We start from the raw sequence: 23592 nt of genomic DNA on the forward strand, positions 1-23592 counted from the left end.
AGCTGATCACTACTTAAGCCTGTTTCTTACGCTGCCTGTCTAAAGGAATTAATAGTGCAAATGGGGATGAAGTTTCATGTCTCACTAACTACTGTAGCTAAACCACTAAGTGCTAAAGGTTATGCACACACACTGCTCCCAAAATCAACCTCACATTTAACAGTCCAAGGATAGCTCTTTCTGGAATCAGAACCACCAGAATACCCACAAGCATTCCATCCATAATTTTTTTGTATAATTTAGCGTGATTTCACTAGTGGTGTTATCAGCATGGGGAGCGCTTAATATGTTTTAAGTACATATTTTCAAACTATTACTTTTAAAAACTGCAGTGGTGTAATCTGAAGTACTAAGGTGAAGAGCCGAATTCCACATCTAACAAAAAAAAAACACTTTAAAAAAAAAATTGTAGTAACTTTATAATTTTTTTAGATATCTTTATATCCATGGCAGATATTTTCATGGCTCTGCTGATGCGAGGTTCCTAGAGCCAAGCCAGATCCATTGCTCAGTTCACTCTGTATGCTTAGCGGCTAACCCATCCATACTTAGGCGGTCATTATGAACATGGCGGTCCGGGCCGCCATATAATGTTCATGGCATGACCGCCACTTTTGTAACTCTGCCACCACAAGGCTTCCGCCACCAGGCAGCCTGACGATGGCGGAGTTAAATATCAAGCAGCGCTGCCCACCGGATAATGAGGCAATTTCCACCAGCCTTTCCCTGGCGGTTTAGCCCAGAGGAAAAGGCTGGCGGAATGGGTGCCTCGGGCCCCCCTGTGGGGCCCTGGATTTGGCATTGCCGGTGCAGGGGCCCCCATGCACAGCCCCGTCACGCATTGCACTGCCCGATTTACGGGCAGTGAAATGCGCGATGGGTGCTGATGCACCTGCGGCACTGATACATTGCCGCCGGCTCCTTTTGGAGCCTGCGTCAATGTTCAGGCCCTGCATTCAGCTGGGCCGGCTGGCGGAAACACTGTTTCTGCCCGCCAGCCCAGCTGAATGGAATGTACATTATGTGGCCGGCGGGGGCTTCTGCGCGCTGGTGATCTTTTGTTGGCCACCAGTGCTGAACTCAGCGGGTTTTCCCGCCGAGTTCATAATGACCCCCTTAGTCTGCAGTGATTTGATGTCACTATTGCTGCAGACGGTTGATCCAACTTTCTCTATCAGGCCAAGACCTGACTAAAAAATGATTAAGGGGATGTCCCACTCCATCCTCCCAGCCCCTGAAGCTGCTTTTCAGAGTTGAAACAGTTTTGCAGCTTTGATACTGCCCTGCGTGTAATCCTTTAAGTAGTGGTGAAATTTACTTTAGGAACCCATAATTTGGGGGTCAAGGGTGGCCATAAAAAGGGGGTAGATTCACAAGAGGCGGAATCATAAGAAGCAGTCTGACAGTCAATTTTTAAATTTTTAAAACAAAAATCTGCTACAAAACATTGGCAACAAGAAGACACGTGACAGTGAGTCCATTTTGGCTTAATTGGTTGCAAAGACTACATTTTGAAATATGTTATCAGGGATAAGGCACCTGCTGCAGAGATCTCTGTGTGTCTAGTAAATCTCATGGAATACTAGTAATGATAAAATAACTCTGGTAGTAAACGCAGTGGCTGGAGAGATAAAAGTTTTCTCTCGTCCCAGTTTTGACTCAAAGTGCCATAGAGGGTTATTGTGTTTTGTACAAAGCACACTTTGTAAATGCAGATGGCAGATTTTTATTTGATGAAAAAAGGTAAATGGATTACTGATTTAAACACATATTATTTTGTTACTTGCAGTTCATAAACTGGAACCCTTCTATAATAGCACAGTGATTTACGAAAGACATGTGACTCCTACAAATTATAATCCTCACTGTCTGTAACACATCCTCATATTTCCCTATATGATTTACCACTAATCATTTTTTGGTTCTGGCGTAGCGTGCTACTCGCTGAAAAGTGCTTTGATGCCTTGTCGGGGTAAAACGCGCTATATAAATACAATTACAATTACAATCCTGTGCATTGATTTACACACTTGTATGATTTATTGTCAATTTAAAATGTGTGCATGTGATGTAATGAATTTGGACACCATACTTCGAATGAGTAGCACTATAAAAGAATGAAATTAAAAAAATAGTGGTATTTAAATTTTTGTGTGTGTAAATACTCATCCAAACCAATACATCCAACATTCCTTATGTTATTGTATATGCACAACAATTGAACAAAGTCAAAAGCTTGCCTCCGTAGCTTCTTTTAAGTAGTTGTGAAAAGATAGCATGTGCCTTTGTTTCCTCTACATTGCATTAGCACCTGTGTGTGTGGCTCAGATAGCTCCCAGGGAAGATCACTCTAACACAACAGGAGAGCTGATGGCCCATTCAATTTTGTCTTTGGTTTCAGCCTCCCTTGCCGCCTGTTGCTGCTGTGAAGGGAAAACAGACAACATACAGGCGCTGCTGTGTGTCCCAGTGTCAGCAAATTACACCAAGATAATTCCATAATATTATACTAGGGCCCGACTTCTTGGAAGTGGAAGACGTCCACCCTGTGAAAATAGTGGGTGGACACCGTCCACCCGTGTGTACTCGCGAATTGTGCCCTGATGAGGGGGCTGGAGACAGACCGACTGCGCAGAGTTCCAGATCATTACCCTCTACCACGAGAAAGCCCGATCTCATCAAAGAACCTTGGCTTTCTCCAAGCGCAACCTGTATGTGAAATGAGTAATTCTGTATATACCATTTTGTCTCAACAAGAGTGTTGATCTTGTTGTGAAACATTTCTAATTATGACAAACAGCGACACTAAGGCACAGGGCAATGCAATGATTTGCACAGGATCACACAGATGGGAAAGTGAATTAGAGCCTAGGTTTTAGTGTTCCACAGGTAAGAATTTAAACCCTGAATTACTGCCCCGTCCATGCATTTAGGATGGAAATCCCAACGACATTATGGGATACACTTCAATAGATCACAGATAAAAGCTCTTCGTTTTTTTATGATTTTTGTGTCTATTCTATAATTTATCCAACAAGCATTGTCAAATCCAATAGTTCTCACCTATGCAAGAGCTACTGGCTTTGCCAATATGGTTTAACCATTTTGTACACCAGCTTGGCTACTGTTCAGCATGGTTAAAAGTTTGTGGGGTAAAGAAGAGTAGTGTGGATTGTTGTGGAGTGGAGCAGGCATAACGTGACGTAGAGTGGTGTAGAGTTGAGTGGCGTGGAGTGGGGTGAACTGGAGTCTCATGGAGTGGCGTGGGGTGTTGTGGAGTGTTGTGGAGAGAGTAGTGTAGAGTGGAAGGGCATAGAGTGGAGAAGAGTTGAGTGGCATAGAGTGGAGTAGAGTGTCAGAGTGGAGTAGAGTATTGTGGAGTGGAGTGGAGTGGAGTTGCATCGAGTGTCGTGGAGTGGTGTAGAGCAGAGTGGAGTTGCATAGAGGGTGCAGCATAGAATGGACTAGAGTATTGTAGTGTAGAGTGGAGTAGCATAGAGTGGATTAGAGTGGTGTGGAGTCGAGTGGTGTAGAGTAGAGTGGAGTGGCATTGAGTGGAGTGGCACAGAGTGAATTGGAATGGCTTAGAGTGAAGTAGAGGAGAGGATTAGAGTGGTAGCTGTGTGCCAAAAAATAGAGTGGACTAAAGTGGCATGGAGTGACATAGAAGGAGTTGCGCAGAGAGTCATAGAGTGGAGTAGTGTTGCAGAGTGGCATAGAGTGGAGTAGAGTGTTGTAGAGTGGAGTGGAGTAGAGTGTCATAGAGTGGAGTACAGTTTAATGGGAGTAGATTGTCATAGACTGGAGTACCGCATAATGTAGTGTCATAGAATGTAGTAGAGTGGCTTAGAATGAGGTAGTGAAAAGCGCTGTGGTGCACAGTAGATTGATGTAGAGTGCAGTGACATAGAGTACATTGGTTTTGTGTAAAGTGGTGTAGAGTACATTGATGTAGAGTACAGTGAGGTAGAGGAGAGTGGTGTACAGCGCACTGGCATACAGTAGAATGGTGCAGAGTAGAGTGAAGTGATGTAGAGTGGAGTGGTGCAGGGTAGATTAGAGTGGTGCAGGGTAGAGTGCAGATGTGTAGAGCAGAGTGGTGTAGATTGCAGTGGCATAGAGTAGAGTGGTGTAAAGTGGAAGTGGGGTGGAGTGCGAGGGAGCAGAATAGATTAGAGTGGCGTGGAGAGATGCAGAGTGTAGTGGCGTAAAGTGTATTTGTGTAGAGGGCCTTAATGAATGGTACAAAGTAGAGTGCAGTGGCACAGAGTGCAGTGGTATAGAGTGCAGTGACATAGACTAGAGTGGTGCAGAGAGCAGTGACGTAGAGTACAATGGTGCAGAGTGGAATAGAGTGGAATAGAGTGCAGTGACGTAATGTGCAATGGTGTAGAGTGGCATAGCGTGCACTGGCATTGCATGCAGTGGTACAAAATACAGTGGAGTTGAGTTCAGTGGCGGAGAGTGCAGTCTTGCAGAGTAGCGTGTTGTAGAGTGTAGTATTGTAGAGTGGTGCAGAGAGCAGTAGTGCAGACTAGAGTAGAACGACATAGAATGCAGTGACAGAGAGCAATGGTGTAGAGTGGCATAAAGTGCAGGGGCATAGAGTGTAGTTGTGCAGAGTAAAGTGGTGTTGAGTTCAGTGACGGAGATTGCAGTCTTGCAGAGTAGAGTGCAGTGGCACACAGTAGAGTGGTATAGAGTGGCACAGAGTAAAGTGGCAAACTGCAGTAGTGAAGAGAGCACTGGTGCATAGTAGAGAGGGGTAGAGTGCACTGGCCTAGAGTAGAGTGTTGCAGAGTAGAGAGGCATAGCATGAAGTGGCATAGAGTGCAGTGTCAGAGTGTAGTGGTGCACAGTAAATTAGAGTGGCATAGAGTGTAGTGGCGAAGGGTGCAGTAGAGTTTCATAGAGTAGAGTGGTGCAGAGTAGGGTGGTGTAGATATCAGTGGCCAAGAGTGCAGTGTTGCAGAGTAGAGTGTTGTAGAGTGCAGTGGTGTAGAGTTGCATATAGTGCATTGGTGTAGATTGCACTGACATAGAGTGGTGCAGAATAACTGATATAGAGTGAACTGGTGCAGAGTAGAGTGGCATAGTGTGCAGTGGTGTAGAGTAGAGTGTTGTAGAAGATAGTGGCATACAGTGTGGTGGTGCAGAGTAGATTGGCATAGAGTGCAGAGGCATAGAGTGTATTGGTTTTGAGGATAGCGGTATAGAGTATGGCATTGGGTGCAGTGGCATAGAGTGCAGGGACATAGAATAGAGTAACTTAGAGTTAAGTGGCACAGGGTAGATTGCAGTGGTGTAGAATGGAATAGCACAGAGTGGAACAGAGTGGAGGTAAGTGCAGTGGTGTATAGTACAGTGGCATAGAGTCAGCATTGTAGAGCGCAGTGGTGCAAAGTGGATTAGAGTGGCGTAGAGTGGATAGGCATAGAGTGCAGTGACATAGAGTGGAGCGATGCAGATTAGAGTGTAGTGGCATTCAATACTTTGGCATATAGTGCAGTAGAGAAGAGTGGCATAGAGTGCAGTAGTGCAGAGAAGAGTGGCATAGAGTTCAGTGGCAGAGAGTGCAGTATTGTGGAGTGGCAAGGAGTGAAGTGACAAAGAGTGGAGTAGTGCAGGGTAGATGGCAGTAGCAAAGAGTGGAGTGATGCAGAGAGTAGTCGCATAAAGTGTAGTGTAGAGTGCGTTGGCATAGAGTGAGGTGGAGTGGAGTGCAGTAGTGAAGAGTGCAGTGGCATAGACTTCAGTGTTTTAGAGTAGACTGTCATAGATTGCAGTGGTGTATATCATTGTGACGTAAAGTGCATTGGCATGGAGTGTGGTGGCTTAGTGTAGCTTAGAGAGCAATGGCATAAAGTATAGTGGTGAGAGTAGATTAGAGTGGTATAGAATGCAGTGACGTAGAGTATAATGGAGTAGAGTACAGTGCCATAAAGTGTTGCAGGGGAGAGTATAGTGGCGTAGAGTGCAGTGTTGCAGAGTAGATTGGTGTAGAGTGTAGTGGCGTAGAGTGCATTGGCTTTGAGTGAAGGAGTAAAGTGGTGTAGAGTGCATTGGCATAGAGTGGAGTGATGCAGAGTAGAGTGGAGTGGCACAGAGTAGAGTGGAGTGGCACAGGGTGGAGTGGCGCTGAGTGCAGTGGCCCTGAGTATAGCGGTGCTGAGTATGGTAGCTTTGGGTGCAGTGACATACAGTAGATTGTTTCAGAGTAGAGTGGAGTGCTGCATGGTTGAGTGAAGTGGTGTAGAGTAGAGTGGCTTAGAATTCAGAGTAGATTATAGTGGTGTAGAGTGAATTTGCATGGAGTGCAGAGGCATAGAGTGGAGTAGTACAGAGTAGGGTGTATTGACATAGAGTGCTGTGGTGTAAATTGCTGACGAACAGAGTATAGTGGCATATAGTGCAGTGTGCAGAGTAGATTGGTGTAGAGTGCAGTGGCATTGAGTGTATTGTTTTTAGGTAAAGTGGTGTAGAGTACATTGGTGTAGTGTGCAGTGATGCAGAATAGAGTGCAGTAGTGCAGAGTGGTGCTGAGTGGAGTGGCGCTGAGTGCAGTGGTGCTGAGAGCAGAGGCGTAGAGTAAATTATTCCAGAGTAGAGTGGAGTGGTGCATGGCAGAGTACAGTGGCATAGAATGCAGGGTAGATTAGAGGGACAAACAATGGATTGCCATAGAGTGCACTGGCGTAGAGGATATTGGTACAAAGTAGAGTGCTTTGGCATAGAGTGTAGTGGCACAGAGTGCAGTGTTGCAAAGTAGAATGGCATAGAGTGAAGTGGTGTAGAGTTCAGTGGCGAAGAATGCAGTAGTACATGGAGAGTAGTCTGGGGTAAAGTGCATTGGCATAGAGTAGAGTGGTGTAGAGTAGAAAGGCATAGAGTGAAGTGGCATAGAGTGAAGTGGTGCTGTGAAGTGGGGTAGAGTGGCGTAGTGCGGAGTGGGGCAGAGTATAGAGAAGTGGTGTAAAGTGGAGTATGTATGGTGTGGTAGCCCATTGCCATTACAGACAATACATCTTGAATTGAAATGACCATTATATTTCCACAAACATATAGTTTTACTGCCAAAAGTATACAGCGCAGTAATGTGTGGAAATGTCACCACAGAGTGTATTGATTTGTTTTGATAGTATTAAAATATTTGTTTCCATCGCACTTCAGAATTACCAAAAAAACTGTTTAATTTGTGATTTTCTTATTGTGATATATTCTGAAATGCTTGCACAGTTCATTTAAATTTTATGTGCTAGAAAAGAATTACCATTGTACGGCCTTCCTCAGGCACAACCCCAATAGCTAGCATGATTTTCACATAAATACTCTCACTTTGAAGCCAGAAAAAGAAAAGGAAATGCCAAGTTCCCTGAAAGACAGAGCCTGACATCTGACCTCGGTATTTGAATGCGCTGCAGATGTGACAAGATAAGAACAAGATTTACAGGCCTAAGTACAGAAATCCAGTCCTGGTAGAAGAATACAGTAAATAGAGTTTGGGCAACGGAAGGGATGAACTTAAGCTGGACAACCTAAAACAAATAGAGCCAGCAAATAGAAAGCAAGCACATTTGAGTTACAAACCACAAAGCACATGATAAGCAATGGGTGGGATGCATTCCCAAGGAAGCTTTCCGAATGTCTCCAAAATGTCATTAGCAAACCAGACAGCTGCGCTGTCTAGTAACCTTGACCTAAAAAGCATAAGAGCAGCTTGAAAGATGCTTCCAAAGCAGGTGATTAGGATAAATGCAAGCTCATGGAATTGTGATATTAGCTTGTCTACTTATGTGCAGTGGAAGCAATGGGCATTTTACACAACCAATGATCCATCTATCTGTCTGTCTGTCGGTCCGTCAGTTCACCCGTCTGTCCGCTTGTCTATCCATCCAGCAATGTGTTGGAGTGTTGTGGGGAAGTGTTGAATGGTCTAATGCAATGCAATGTAATGTGGTGTGGGAAGGTATGGTGGGCCTTTAATGTTTGGTGTGTTGTAGGCCGTGTTGTGGGGCGGTATAGTGTGGTATTGTGTTGTGTGGCATGCAAACAAACTATAAAATGTGGTGTGATGCAAAGTGAATGGTTTGCTAGTGGAAGTATTTGCGTGAAATGTTGTTAGCTGCTGTGGCACTTTTTTGTGCATTGAGGTCTGTGCCTTGTGGGAGTGTTCTGGGTGTGGTATGGACTGAAATGGTGTAATACTCATTATGTCGAATGGTCTAGTGTGGTGCAATGAGAATGCAGTATCATAATCTGTGTTGTGGGTAATGTGTTGTCTTGTGACCTGATGTTACATGACAGTGGGTGGTGTGATATGTTATGGTGTTTGGTGGAGTTCATGTTGTGTATTGAGGGTGGCATATTGTAAGTTGTTGTGTTATGGTAGCACCTAATGGTTCCAGTTTATGGTTAATACATTTTCCTCCGCTGCGCGAGTAGGTACATGGAGAAGAAATACAGCGAGTTAAAACTCAGCCGCCATTATTGCCCGGCGCGCTTGCATTTAACAAATTTGAAGGATTTAATGAAGATACTCCATTGCTGAATGAAAGCCAAAGCTGAGGCTTCATCCTTGTTAACGATTTGTAATTAACTTTCAATGACGAAGGAGACATTGACAAGAGACAATAACCATAAACTGGAACCATTAGGTTCTACCATATAGAAACTATTTCCAGTCCTGATGATGACCCGCTTTTGATTTATTTCTATACATAGGGTTCAAACGTGGACACAAGACTGAATGTGGATTGAAATTGTATAATTTTAAGTGACTTCAAGGCTTCCTGGATAGACGGAGCCTCTAGAAGCTCACATTGATTTTAACCACATCTTGTATATATTGTAGATAACACTACCAATTTTTTTCACAATATTCAATTTCACTGTGTTTCAATATTTAGGAGCACCTATAATTGTAAATAACTCTATACCCGTTTTAATAATGTGCATTGTATGTTGAAGACTTTTTTGAAGGAATTGAATAAGTTAATAAAAGAAATAAAATATCTCAAATTAATTGAACAAAGATTGGATGAACTCAATGGTTTATAGTCAATTTACAGCGGAAGTTTAGGATTACTTCCCCCTTGGAGTGACCATATAGTTTTATTTCTGTTAATAACCCTGGTCAAAGGGTTAGTGGGCATTGCCTCATTGTTTTGTATCAACATCTAAATCAGACCCTGAGTCTTTAGCTCTCATTTGTCACAACCCTCACTTTGACTGGATCAAGCAGTACTCAAAATCTAGGTAAAGCATGTCTTAGTTAAAAATTTGATTTTGCAGGAAGCTTTAATGGTAATTTTCAAGATGGCTTTGCATTTTGAGTTTAATGTGGCTAAAATAGGATTTATTTAGGCTTAAAATATGCATTATTAAAATTAAATTTTCAGACATGTCCCATATCTAATGCAATGTGATAGAATGTGTGTTTAGAAGAAATAAGATGCCAAGGGTAGGGACAGGAGACTTTTGAAGGTTTTTGATGGACAAGGATCCAGGGAAGATCCCATCCTATTGCCCGGCTTTGCCAGGTTTTGTGCTGACATTCATTTATAAAGTCAACATTGTTTAGTGTTGGATTGCCAGGGAGTTGTAAGGGTGGCTGTGTTGGCATGAGGTAGAAAAGAGATTGGTGGGTATGTGACTAGATGTTATGTATTTTGATCAAGACGTTTCCAGCAGTTTTATTACCTAGGTCTTCGGTGGGGAACACAGTTGGTGAGATTTATTTTGTGGGTTACAGAATTCCTTACTTACTTTGAGAAGCACTTTTTATGTATGATGTGCTGCGATAATTTAATTTGTGCAGTGTCCTTTTTTATTTTAAATTGCATTTCTATAGTAGTTTAGTCACACTGAATTATTGATAAGATATTATTTCTGTTATTTTCAAGTAAAGCTTCATTTCCTCTCAGTGGGTTCCGCCATGAAATATGGGCTCACTCAGAGTTTGACAGAAAAATAACACCACCTAACCAAATTCACTGTCCTAGTGCAGGTTCAGCTGGCCCTGCCGGCAGAAATCGACGACCTAGAGGGACAGTTTCCCCCTACTGTCAGGCCACAGTGTCAGTAGCCCACCCTTATTTATGGCAATAATCAACCCTGGACCGGTTTTACTCTTGATGGGCCTCCTCAGTGGACATGCCCATCGCACTTAGGGCATCTCATTTAGAAACTATAGAGGTGATGGCTGGAATGTGGTTGCTTGTGTTTCCATTGAGCGGGAACCTGTCCTGGTAACTTGTGTTTGAATGTTCCTATTAAAGTTGGACAAAAGTGTGATTTGCATATGGTTGGACTCTTCTGGCGCAGCATAATGGGCAAAAAGATGATGGTCCAGCATGTGGTCCAGAGGAATTATCACTTAAGAATTCCACCCTTCGTTATTTTTTCTTTTTATAGCCCAAAATCCCATGAGATGCGGCTGTTGTATTTTGGCCCTGGATGGCTGGCACACAGGCAACCCAACCAACCCAAGACATTTCTTAAAAACTAGGTATACAGGTGAATCAGGGAGGAATTGCTTGCCTGGGGTCCACCAGTTCGATCCCTGTAATCTCAACCTTTGGCTACATAAATGTAATTTCTTCATTTAGGTGCCGGAAATCACCAGCATTTGTGGGCGATGGCAAAAGTCAGATTATCCTATGTTCTAGTACTCCAGAACCGGTCAAGAATGGAATATCATGACCTTTAATCTGTCTGTTCAGGGTCATTTATGTGATGTTGCCATTTCATGGTGTTCTCTATTTCACGGTGAACACATACGGTTTGCTGAAAGTTGGTGAATAGAAGCTGCTGGATGAATTTTCCTCTGTTACCATGTTCCTCGTCCTGTGCTTTGTTTTGTGATTGGTCCTTTACTTGCCATGAGATATGACAGACCTTTTATTAACAGGCTTCTTCAAAATGCAACACAAAAGGATGATGGACGGAGTGCTGAACAATGCAAACACTCACCCCTAGTCACAGATCCGGGTTTAATCCATTGTTCTTTTGCCGTGCCACCCCAGTTTGGACCCAGCCATATGCAAATCAGTCTTGACCCTATTCCTTATGGGAACAGTCCAGCCCGAACTGCCAGGTCAGGTCCTCCCTGGACCGGAAACAAGCATCCTGGGACCGGTTGCAGGGTATCACCATTCATCAGCCAGACCAGCTTGAATCCAGTGGCACAGTGAGCAAGGGACCCACGTCTGGGCATACCCTTTCCACTTAGGACAACTTTAGCAACACAAAAGGATGATGGACAGAGTGCTGAACAATGCAAACACTTACCCCCAGTCACAGATCTGGGTTTAGTCCATCGTTCTTTTGCTCACCATGCCACCCCAGTTTGGACCCAGCCATATGCAAATCAGTCTTGACCCTCTTCCTCATGGGAACAGTCCAGCCCGAACTGCCAGGCCAGGTCCTCCCTGGACAGGAATCAAGCATCCTGGGACCGGTTTCAGGGTATCACCCTTCATCAGCCAGGCTAGCTTGAATCCAGTGGCACAGTGAGCAAGGGACCCACGTCTGGGCATACCCTTCCCACTCAAAATGCAATCTGGAGACATGGAGCAAAGGAGAACTTATGTGCATTGTCTTGGATGAGCTCTAGAAACCTTCTACGAAGCTTGTTCTCTAACTGATGCCTTACGTGGGTCTGCTGTAACCAGCCTTCCTTCTTCTGCTCAGCACCGCTTTGGAGTGCTGACTCGATGTGTTGATGTGACATGGCCCTAATGGTTAGTCGTTGTTGATTACACGTGGAGGAACCTGTTGTTGGTACCAGGACCTTGCGGATTCTACAGACTGGAGAACATATACAATGAATGCTCTGGCCAATAGCCTGAAGCAATTCTTCACAGGAGCTGGTCTAACAAGCCAACCAACTAGATCAGAGTGATGATAGCATCTCTGCCCAAAGATGCTTTAAGGCATGGGCAAAGTCAGCAATTGCCCAGGGGATCCCTGAGAAAGGGATTTTGCCATCTACCTTGTGTTATCGTAAGGATTTTTGATGTTCCAATCAAGACAAATTGTAACAGTTTTTGTGTGACCCTGTTATAGTTTAACATAATGTGGAATTATTTGACATCATATGATCTTGAATTAGCAGGGACTGGGTAATGGCATTCAAATTTGTTTTGGCCCCCCCAAAAATGTTCTGCCTGGGGCCCCCACAATCTGCAAGATGCACTTCCTCAGCCTTGTTGGGATACCTCAAGGTTCTTTGGAGAGATGCAGAGGTGAGGCACTGTAAGACATTCTGTCAGAGATGCAACAAGAGCGCACAGGGAGCTGTATCTGCTGTGACATTCACCGGAGCTGCCTCGCTGCATGGTGCCGCGCAATTGTCGCACACCGGCACGTTAAAAATGAAACAAGTGTGTTGAGTGTCATTTTCGAGGTAGTACCGGCAGCCGATGACACTACAGTTTTGGCGACGAGGAGTGTTGCTCCTACCGTGCCCTGCGCCCTTTGGCAGCCGCTTTGACCGCGGTGCTCGTGCCACGAGGGCTGTGACGCTCAGCCAGAGCCCAGGCCGCTCCGCCCTGTTGTGCTGATGCCGCCTGCCACGCCCGCTCACACCCCAGTGAGTGTTTCTGTATAACCAGGAGTCTCGCGTCGGACTGCTGCTGCGGGCCTCGACTGCATGGCTCCCGACCTGCAGTTTGACTCCGCCCACGGGGCCCAGTCACGCCCCCAAGCTTGCCGATACAGCGCTGCAGCGCACTGTGAGCTCCACAGGCTGCCTGTCATCTTCACAGGTCACTATTATGGCTGACTGCACCAAATAATGAATGGCTGCTGCTTCAAAAAAGGGTCAGTCTCCCGGTTTCTGTTTGTCCCCCCATTGGCCAGGGCCTGCCAGCTGCTCCACACGGTCTCCTCAGCAAGCAATGTTCCACTATTATAAGTGACGCTCCCAGCACTACCAGAAATCCTCCACTCAGCAGACATGCCCACCCGCCTCCATCATGTCTGTCATTCCGCCTGTAGAACCCTTCGTAGTGGAGGGAGCCCCTTCTGCACAGGCTCCATAGTGGAGAGACTGGGTGGAGAGGGTCCTACTGTTTTTCGAAGCGACAAAAGTGGAGGACGCCCCGAAGCAAGCCATGCTCATTCATTTGGGGGGAAAAGATATTTACAAAATTTCAAAGAGCCTCCTTGAAGACGCCCCCAAAACTCACAACACCCTAATAGTGGTCCTAAACAGACATTTCGAACCCATGGCCAATACTGATTACGAGCGTTTCGTTTTCAGACAAGCCTGACAACAAACGGAAGAGTCTATCGACTCATTCCACATGCAGCCGCCTGACCTGGCCAGCACCTGCAGATTCACAGATGAAGCAGAAGAAATATAGGGGCAAATAATACAAGGGTGTGCATCGATAAAGCTTAGGGAACGTATCCTCTAAGAGTCCTGAAGGTCCCTGGCCGACATCCTTATGATGGGACGCCAAAGGAACTGTCAAAAGCCCGGGCGACTCATATGGAGGCAGCCCTACAAAGGCCGATTAAAGAGGAGGCTGTCAACACGATGGCCACACCCATTAACAGAGCAAAACAATGCAAGTACAAACCACCAACAAGACAGTGTGTATACTGTGGTGGTCTACCACACAAGCCAACGGAATGCCCGGCAAGGGGAAAGAAATCTGCTGGCTGCAGGAAACTAAACCATTTCATCAAAGTGTGCAGGTCAAGTAAAACCCGAACTGGAAATGCGTCCGTCAATGCGACAACAAGCAAGTCGGAACAAGGCAGCGACATGGACGATAATGAAGCCAAAGATCATGTCATTCACTCCTTGTTCACTATAGGAAACACAGCCCAATCATCAAAGAAACTACCCAGGTGTCAAATCAAAGAGGACGCCCATGACATTCTAGCAGTTGTCGACACAGGAGCGTTCATAAACATTCTTGCCGCCAGTGAGTACTGTAAAATGAATCCAGTCTCAATTTTGACCAAAGCCAAAGTCAGAGTGTACGCATATGGACAGAACACGCCGCTTGACCTAAAAGGGGTTTTCCAGACTACCATCACTTATGAGTCTTAAGACGTTCGCACAAAAGTGTATGTAGCTGAAGAAGGACACGGGATGCTATTGGGTTGCAAGACAGTGGAAGAACTGAGAGTAGTTACATTCGCATTTGGCATTCACCGAGAGTCAGTGGCAGAGCTCCTCACCCAGTACCATGATTGCCTGCACACACAGGGGTGGTAGATTGCAAGGAAAACCAGAGCACCATCCTGTGTTGGCACTACCAAATAGGAAATCATCAGGGCGAGCAGGCGGTGGTGGCCCCCTGTTCTCTGCCTACATCCACCGAGGCTGCCCACACCATACACAAGGAGGCTGCCCACACCATACACAAGGAGACACCTTCCGTAGTGTGGATCCGCTATCGTCTTCGGTAACTGAGCAATTGTTTGAGACCACAATTGGGGTTGCAAATTGCAATTAGGACAAAACGCACCTTTCTCCCTTCTTAATGATGAATCTATATGAGTTGGGAGTAGGGTGACCACCTGGCCTTGAGGCAAATTCTGTAACATGGACGGAGTGCTGACAATGCAAACACTCACCCCCAGTCACAGATCTGGGTTTAATCCATTGTTCTTTTGCTCACCATGCCACCCCAGTTCGGACCTAGCCATATGCAAATCAGTCTTGACCCTGTTCCTCATGGAAATAGTCCAGCCCGAACTGCCAGGCCAGGTCCTCCCTGGACCGGAAACAAGCATCCTGGGACCGGTTTCAGGATATCACAGCACAGCTGGGGAAACTGATCTGCCCATAATTTCGCCCTGCCGTTGGTTGTCCTTTTTTTGTGAAAGGCTAAAATTACGGACAAATGCCGCCCGTTAAGGCTTTCATCACGGACAATGGACGGCAGGTCGAAATTACGGACAATCCGTGAAATTTACGTCACCCTAGTTGGGAGACACATTTTGTGACTCAGAAAGGCTTTTTGGGTTTAGTATACATAAAAAAACTTTTGAGGTTGCAGGTTTGAGATATTGAACGGGTGTGAACAGCTGCCTCTAAAAGCGGTCTATTATCACATTTCCTGATGCTTGCATTTTTAAAATCTTTGAGTATCCCACCACCCAGCGGTCAAACTGGGAACTGCTTCTTCGGACCTGCTGAGTAGAGCACAACAGATCCACACTGACAGACGGCTGACAGGATTGCTTTCGGTGTGTCTGAATTCTTTACATGTCTACTTGAGCTCATGTAAAAAATGAAAAATAATAACACATAACTCTGGGCTTGTCGCATTCAGCCATTTCGTTATTGGACTATCATTCACGTTTACTGGGGAATTAACAGCCCCGTTGCCTCTGCTGCCGGAATCATTTCTTATTCAGAGTGCCCGGCAGTTCCTCACGTCAGCAGTGATTTTGTGGTTTTAAAAGGTATTTAATACCCATTGCATAATGCACACGCCTCATTCACTGGCACAAAGGCGTTCCACTCTCCTGCGAGATTTGGAAAGGGGGTCCAATTCTCTTTTCCTGCTTTCTTCTTGACTCCACTTTCGCGTAAATCCTACATCCGACGTGTTTTATTAAAGTCCTATACATTCTCCTGCTTCTAATACGGACACATTCAGAAATTCAAACGCTGTGCAAATACAGGTGAGCGCGCCCTGCGGTCGGCTTTGCTGATCGTGGTGAGTGAGAGCGAAGCTGGCCCTGCTGGTGCTCGTGTTGTGCCTGTTCTGTCTGTAGGAGGGGGCGAGAGGGAGTTGCACTGCTGCAGTCTGTGCTGCAAATATTTTGTGTATATGAGGGAAGCTTGCACTGTCACATCAGAGGGTATTTCGGGTGGGTGGGTGTTTTTTGGGAACTGTGCAATTGGACACATCTCTTCTCTGCCCAAAACATACATTTTTATAGCAACATAAGGATGAACTCCTGGGTATCCCAGTGTCTCTAAATGAGGTTTGGCTCTGACATTTAATTTTGCCTTGTGTCTCACGTTACGCTTGACAAAGTCACATATTTGAGCGAAGCTTTGAAGGACAGAACACCAGAAGATGTAGGAAGAGGTAATTCCTTCCACTTGTCTACTTTGTCCCATTTCTTGTTTTGGGGTGTTCTCCACAATGTATGTCCCGTTCTGTTATGTGGACTTGTATAGCATGTTAATCATCTGAGGGATATCCAGGTGCTGGAGTAGATGAGTAGGCCAATCAGGTTCCTAGTTGAATAGCAAGGTCTTCAGTTTCATGTGGAACTCGAGTAGGGATGGGGAGGACCTGATGTAGTGTGTAAGTTCGTTCCATGATATGGCGACGATGTAAGAGAAGAAGCATTCTCCTGATTTGCTCCTGCGGATGCAAGGGTATTTTCATGAGGTGGAGTGTGGCAGAGCACAGTTGCCTGGAGAGTTAGTGGAAGGTGAGTCAGTGTTTGAGGTAGGCAGGTCCGATATTGTGGAGGGCTTTGTATCCATAGGTGAACAGATTGAAGTGGCATCACTTCTGGATTGGTAGCCGATGTAGCCGCCTGAGGTAGGGCGTGATGTGTGCATTGCTGGGGATGTTGAGGAGGAGTCTGGTGGCGGCATTCTGAGTGGTCTGGGGTCTTTGTCTGAGTTGATTCGTAATGCTCACGTAGAGTTTGTTGACGTAGTCTAGTTGGTTGGGCATAAGGGCCTGGGTAACCTTGCATCTGGTGTCAGTGGGGAGCCACTGGAATATTTTGCAGAGCATATGTAGGATGAAGAAGCAGGAGGAGGTGCCGGTGTTCACTAGTTTGTCCATCGTGCATCTGTCGTACAAGATGATACAGAGGTTTTTGGTGTGATCAGTTAGGATGGCGGTGGGTCCCAGGTCTGTTGGCCACCAGGAGGGGTCCAGTGGAGAGCTCTTGTTCCAGAAAATCAGGACTTCTGTTTTATCTGTGTAGAGTTTATGCAGTTCTGTTTCATCCAGTTTTCTACGTTTGATATGCAGGTGGTGAAGCTGGTCCTGGTTGTGTGGTTGTTGTCTGTGAGGAAGAGGATGAGCTGGGTGTTTTCTGTGTAGGAGACAATGTTCATTTTGTGTGATCTTATGACGTGGGCGAGTGGAGCCATGCAGACATTGAAGATGGCAAGGAACATCAATGATCCTTGAGAGAATCTGTAGATGAGGTTCTTGGATTTGGAAGAGTAGGGCGGGAGCCCCTCTCACTGGATCCTGTCAGAGAGAAAAAAGGCCAGCCATCTCAGGACAGGTGCCTGGAGTTGTGGAGTCTTGTGATGAGGGTGCTGTGGGAGACGGTGTTGAAGGCTGCAGAGAGGTCGAGTAGTATGAGTGCGGCGGTTTCACCTTTGTCTTTTATGGTCCACATGTCATCAGTTGCTGCAATGAGAGTGGTTTCTGTTCTGTGATTGCTGTGGAATCCAGACTCTGAGAAGTCTAGTAGGTGGTGCTGTTCATGGTGGTTGGAGAGTTGTTTGTTGATAGCTTTCTGTACAACTTTGAATGGGAAGGGCAGGAGTGAGATGGTTCTGTAAGTGCTGGGCTGTTTTGGGGCTTCAGTGTTTTTATCCAGAAAGCTATGATTTCAGCATGTTTCCTGCTGTCTGAAAAGGTTCCACTTTGGGCGAGGTTTTGATGATGGTAGTGAGGTGGGAGCTGATCAGAGCCTTGTTTACAGATATGGTGAGGCAAAGGTTGGTTGGGGCCCCAGAGTGGTGTCTTCTGTGATGAGGGGTTTACAGTTTGTGAACTGATAGTTCAATTTGGCGGTGGTGGGTAGCTGGTTGATGAGTTCTTGTGTCTTGTGTGTGGGGGTCTATGTTGTTATAGATCTTGAGTATTTTGTTGTGAAAGAAATCAGAGAGTTTGTTGCAGAGGTCTTGCGAAGGGTTGATGGAGTTGGTGGGGACTGGCTGGGTTGGAGAATTTTTTTGATGGTGTTAAAGAGCTCTTTACAGTTGTTTAAGCTGTTTTCCAGTTTGAGAGCTAGGACTGTTTTTTTACCTTGTTTAGTTGTGTCTGGTATTTCCTGAGTGCGGACTTGTAAGTGTTTCTTGGGGTGGTTTCCTGGCTGATTCTCCATTTTCTCTCCTGATGTTTGCAGTGGCATTTGGAGTATCTAAGGTCTTTGGTGTACCAGCTGACATGTGTTGGTTCTTGCGTATCTAAAGTTCTTCAGGGGTCTAGGGTGTTTGCACTGGTAGTGATTTCGTTGTTAAAGGCTTTGTTGTCAGCATGCAGGTTACTGATGATGTTTGGTTGGTGGGCATTGAGGGTGTTTTTCCAGTCTGGGCTCTTTATCTTGTTCCAGCTACACTTGGGGTTGTTAGTAATCTAAGCTCATGGGGATGGAGGTGCGTCAATGAAGAAGTGAACAATAGCGTGATCGTCAAAGTAAGCAGAGTAAGGTAGCTGAACTTGACCTGGTTGCTGGCTGTGAAGATGGAGCAGAGGGTGTCCGATGTGGTGGCTAGGGCCTTGGACGATCTGTGTGAGTCCCACAATCTCAAGGCTCTTGAGTAGGGCAGTGAATACCGATATTGTTTTTGAAAGATGGAAGTCGAGTTCGCTGAGTAAGATGAAGACGTTCAAGCTGATGGTGACGGGGCTATGAAGTATGTGAGGAGATTGCTGAAGGTGGTGGGTGGACTGGGGGTTGGTAAGGTAGAGTGCCTTTGATTGTGTTGTGGTTGCCGGTCTGTAGTTGCAGGTGCTTATGTTCCATGAAGGTTGTGTTCTTGTTGGTGGAGGTGGTGCAGGTGATTGAGCCCTTGGTTTGTTCAGGCTGTCCTGGTGGAAGATCTTGTTGCCCGGTGTATTGGCTGTGGCGATGGTGAGTGCCTATGTGGCATTTAGCCAGATCTCTCTCAGGAAGGGAAAGTCCGGGGAGTGCATATCAATAGTGTCTCAGATCTTAGTGGAGTGTTTGCTGAGAGATCTGGTGTTGAGGAGCATGCATGCCAGATGAAGCGAGGCATGTGTGGTGCATGGGGTGTGCCTGTTGGTGCAGATGAAATGGCAGTGAGTGCATGTGAAAGGTCCTACAGTGGAGCGAGGTGATGCATGAAAGCAGCTGTTGTGGTGGTTTCCAGTGTTGAGTGCATGAGGGAGAGAGACTATGAAGTGGCGATGTTTGGTCAGACCAGGATCTGTGGCGCTCAAGTGCGGTTCAGGTGTGGACATGCACCAGCGGGCTTGCCTTTGATTTGCTTTCGACATGCCCACTGCACAGTCACAATTTGGCCACCATTAAGTAGGAGAGTCTGGGGGGTAGAGGGCAGGGATCGAGAAGTGCAGGGCTCAGGTCACAGGAAAAGGCATGTGCAGGAAATGCAGGTAAGGAGGTGGGGGACGAGGTTGCGGGAAAGCATGGGGGGCAGGAAGCCCCTGGGGGAACCAGACGAGAATGGGTGCAAAGGAAATGTGGACTCAAAGGAAACAGGCAAAAAGAGGCACAAAGAGAGAAGTGGAACTAAGGCAAAAAAGGCACAAAGATAGACAACACAAACCGAGAGAGCAAAAACAAAAACACGGACATAAACAAAAAGAATGGAGACTGGAAAGTGGGCACAAAAAGGCACAAAGAAAGAGAGCGGAGAGTGGAAAACGGCACAGAGATACACAAAGAGAGAGATTGGACAATGGAGAACAGGCAGGAGGACAAAGGCAAAAGAGAGAGAGGCAAAGAGCAGGGCACAAGAGTGAAGGGTGAGGGGAAGGAGCACAATGTGTGAGAGAAGAAGGAGCACAAAATGAGGTGGGGCCTTGAGGCAGAGAGACTGGGTCCGAAAGGGCGTTAGACTGGTCAGAAGACCAGCCCAGGTAAATGGGAGCTGGGGCCTATTCACCTTCTCAATGGAGTTGCGAGTAGGCGCCATTAAGTAGGTCCTGGAAGGATGGGGAGAGTTTGGAGGTGGAGGGAGGGGCTAGGGAAAAGGGAATAACATGGCCCAGGAAGCGGGAGAGGTGTCGTTAGGTGGGGCAGGGGCAAGGCAAGAAAACTGTCACATCAGCACCAATGCTCCAGTTTCTTGTAGATATGCCCCTATGTATAAAGCGCACATCACTGAATAATCAGATTGATTAACTAACATGTTGTCAGTACACAGTTTATTGGTACTTAATTTGTTGACTTTGAAGAAAATGTATATGTGAGTTAAGCATCAGGGACTAAAACCTGTGATTTAATAGTAAATTTGTGTTACTGTTTGAGAAGGATCCCTGGGTGGTGAGTGAGGTTAAAGGTACCATGATTACTGCTACACGAGGTCAGGAGACGGTCACAATAAACATTTCGTTTTTGAAAAAGATGCCATTCTCTGACTTCCCGGTGACAGGGGAAGATCCAAGGAAATCTTCATGTGGTTCTGATCCTGGGGACAGTGTTGGTCAGGATGATGATGTTATTGGTACGTGTTCGGTGACTGAGGGTGCATTGTCAGGTGGGTCCATAAGCTGGGGTATGCAGAGCCCTGATGGTCATCTGAACGTGGAACCTGATACACACAGATCTGTGCCGGTGAGCCCGGATATGCAGGACTCTAATGGTTGTTTGATTTTGGAACCTGTCACACACAGACCTGTGCCGGCTGGCCCGGCTGCGTCAAGCCATGGGGATGGTCCATATAGCCTACGGCCCGCCCAAAATGTTCTACCAGGCTAAAGGGTTATGTATTGGATTGATCATGCTTCTTATGTTAGCTGTGTGCTACAGCTTTAGTGTTGATGTTTAGATACTGGGTACAATGAAGTAATGTTTGTTTGTATCATGGGTAAAGGAGGAATGTTATGTTTAGTCATGGACTCTTCCATTACTTTCGATTTGGTAGGGTGATGATTTGAATCCCCCTACAGTGATAAAGATTAATGGTTTCGTCGGTGACATAACCAACGTGAATAAACGGACTCAGTAAGTTTTCCCGCCAGTCCAATTAACGGAACACAGCGTGGTGTTGTTTCTTATCAATGCAGCATTTGGGCTCCTTACTGGCTTTATGTTCGTTGGCAGTGCTTACAGGTGGTGCTTTCACTATGAGGTGCTGCACCACGGGACTTCACGTGACTGTGCTGCCACCGGTGACACGCGCGGCCCAGAGTAAAGGATGTCATTAGGGTCTCCACGGACGGCATGCTGCTGGCGAGTTATCTAATATGTACTTCAGACCGCACATTCAGTTTGAACAGACCCCGCCCCTGCCTGCTTGTGAAACCCCGCCCGCTCTCTCGCTTTCTCTCTCTCGTGCTCTCCCTCCCCCACCCTCAGCAGATCAGCGCAGTTTCCACAGTGTTACTGAGGCACCACTGATACCGACCCCGGTGCCATGCGCCCGTGGCGGTGGTAGAGGAAGCAAGGTGCCATGCCAAGAAAATACAGGTGCCCGTTAGGCAAACATGGTGGGGGTGTAGGTGGAGAAGAAATGGAATGATATTGTCATTGAAAGATGCATTTTAAAGTGCAGCTTATAAATCTCCGCCACCATAGTAAACTTTGGAGAGGGACTAGTTAATTATATAAACTGAAAATTAAAGCGCAATGTTGTGAACATTGTAGTTGATGTGATTATTTAATACCTTTCATTTTTTCTTTACTAATTAAAAGTTGCATTCATACATGTTTTATTATTATTCATTACAGATAATTTATTTTTGAATAGCAATATTTTAAGTATTAATGAAAAAGAAGAGTTTTAATTTTTATGTGTATAATACAGTTTTAAGTTCAATTTATTTTTTATCTATGTAAACCAAAACATATATTTCAAATAAATGTGCAACAATAGTTAATATACGACAATGCATTTATTTGCGTACATTTTAAGATGAGACTTTTTGTAACGTATTTGTAATACATTTTTGTGCAATGCATATTTTAATATCTTAATAAATACTGGGAGTATATTGTATATTTAAATATTTGAATAAATACTGTGTCTACATTGTATTTCATTTATTCATCCGCATTTGTTAATACAGGGAGTGCAGAATTATTAGGCAAATGAGTATTTTGACCACATCATCCTCTTTATGCATGTTGTCTTACTCCAAGCTGTATAGGCTCGAAAGCCTACTACCAATTAAGCATATTAGGTGATGTGCATCTCTGTAATGAGAAGGGGTGTGGTCTAATGACATCAACACCCTATATCAGGTGTGCATAATTATTAGGCAACTTAACAAAAAACAAATATATACCAATTTCAATTATTTATTATTACCAGTGAAACCAATATAACATCTCAACATTCACAAATATACATTTCTGACATTCAAAAACAAAACAAAAACAAATCAGTGACCAATATAGCCACCTTTCTTTGCAAGGACACTCAAAAGCCTGCCATCCATGGATTCTGTCAGTGTTTTGATCTGTTCACCATCAACATTGCGTGCAGCAGCAACCACAGCCTCCCAGACACTGTTCAGAGAGGTGTACTGTTTTCCCTCCTTGTACATCTCACATTTGATGATGGACCACAGGTTCTCAATGGGGTTCAGATCAGGTGAACAAGGAGGCCATGTCATTAGATTTCCTTCTTTTATACCCTTTCTTGCCAGCCACGCTGTGGAGTACTTGGACGCGTGTGATGGAGCATTGTCCTGCATGAAAATCATGTTTTTCTTGAAGGATGCAGACTTCTTCCTGTACCACTGCTTGAAGAAGGTGTCTTCCAGGAACTGGCAGTAGGACTGGGAGTTGAGCTTGACTCCATCCTCAACCCGAAAAGGCCCCACAAGCTCATCTTTGATGATACCAGCCCAAACCAGTACTCCACCTCCACCTTGCTGGCGTCTGAGTCGGACTGGAGCTCTCTGCCCTTTACCAATCCAGCCACGGGCCCATCCATCTGGCCCATCAAGACTCACTCTCATTTCATCAGTCCATAAACCTTAGAAAAATCAGTCTTGAGATATTTCTTGGCCCAGTCTTGACGTTTCAGCTTGTGTGTCTTGTTCAGTGGTGGTCGTCTTTCAGCCTTTCTTACCTTGGCCATGTCTCTGAGTATTGCACACCTTGTGCTTTTGGGCACTCCAGTGATGTTGCAGCTCTGAAATATGGCCAAACTGGTGGCAAGTGGCATCGTGGCAGCTGCACGCTTGACTTTTCTCAGTTCATGGGCAGTTATTTTGCGCCTTGGTTTTTCCACACGCTTCTTGCGACCCTGTTGACTATTTTGAATGAAACGCTTGATTGTTCGATGATCACGCTTCAGAAGCTTTGCAATTTTAAGAGTGCTGCATCCCTCTGCAATATATCTCACTATTTTTGACTTTTCTGAGCCTGTCAAGTCCTTCTTTTGACCCATTTTGCCAAAGGAAAGGAAGTTGCCTAATAATTATGCACACCTGATATAGGGTGTTGATGTCATTAGACCACACCCCTTCTCATTACAGAGATGCACATCACCTAATATGCTTAATTGGTAGTAGGCTTTCGAGCCTATACTGCTTGGAGTAAGACAACATGCATAAAGAGGATGATGTGGTCAAAATACTCATTTGCCTAATAATTCTGCACTCCCTGTATATTTGGAGCACAGCATTTTTAGACATACATACATGTTTGTAATTTTATTTACATTTTATAAATACTTTGTAATTATATATTATT

Source organism: Pleurodeles waltl, chromosome 3_2 (genome assembly GCF_031143425.1).
Source record: "Pleurodeles waltl isolate 20211129_DDA chromosome 3_2, aPleWal1.hap1.20221129, whole genome shotgun sequence".
Lineage (NCBI taxonomy): Eukaryota > Metazoa > Chordata > Amphibia > Caudata > Salamandridae > Pleurodeles > Pleurodeles waltl.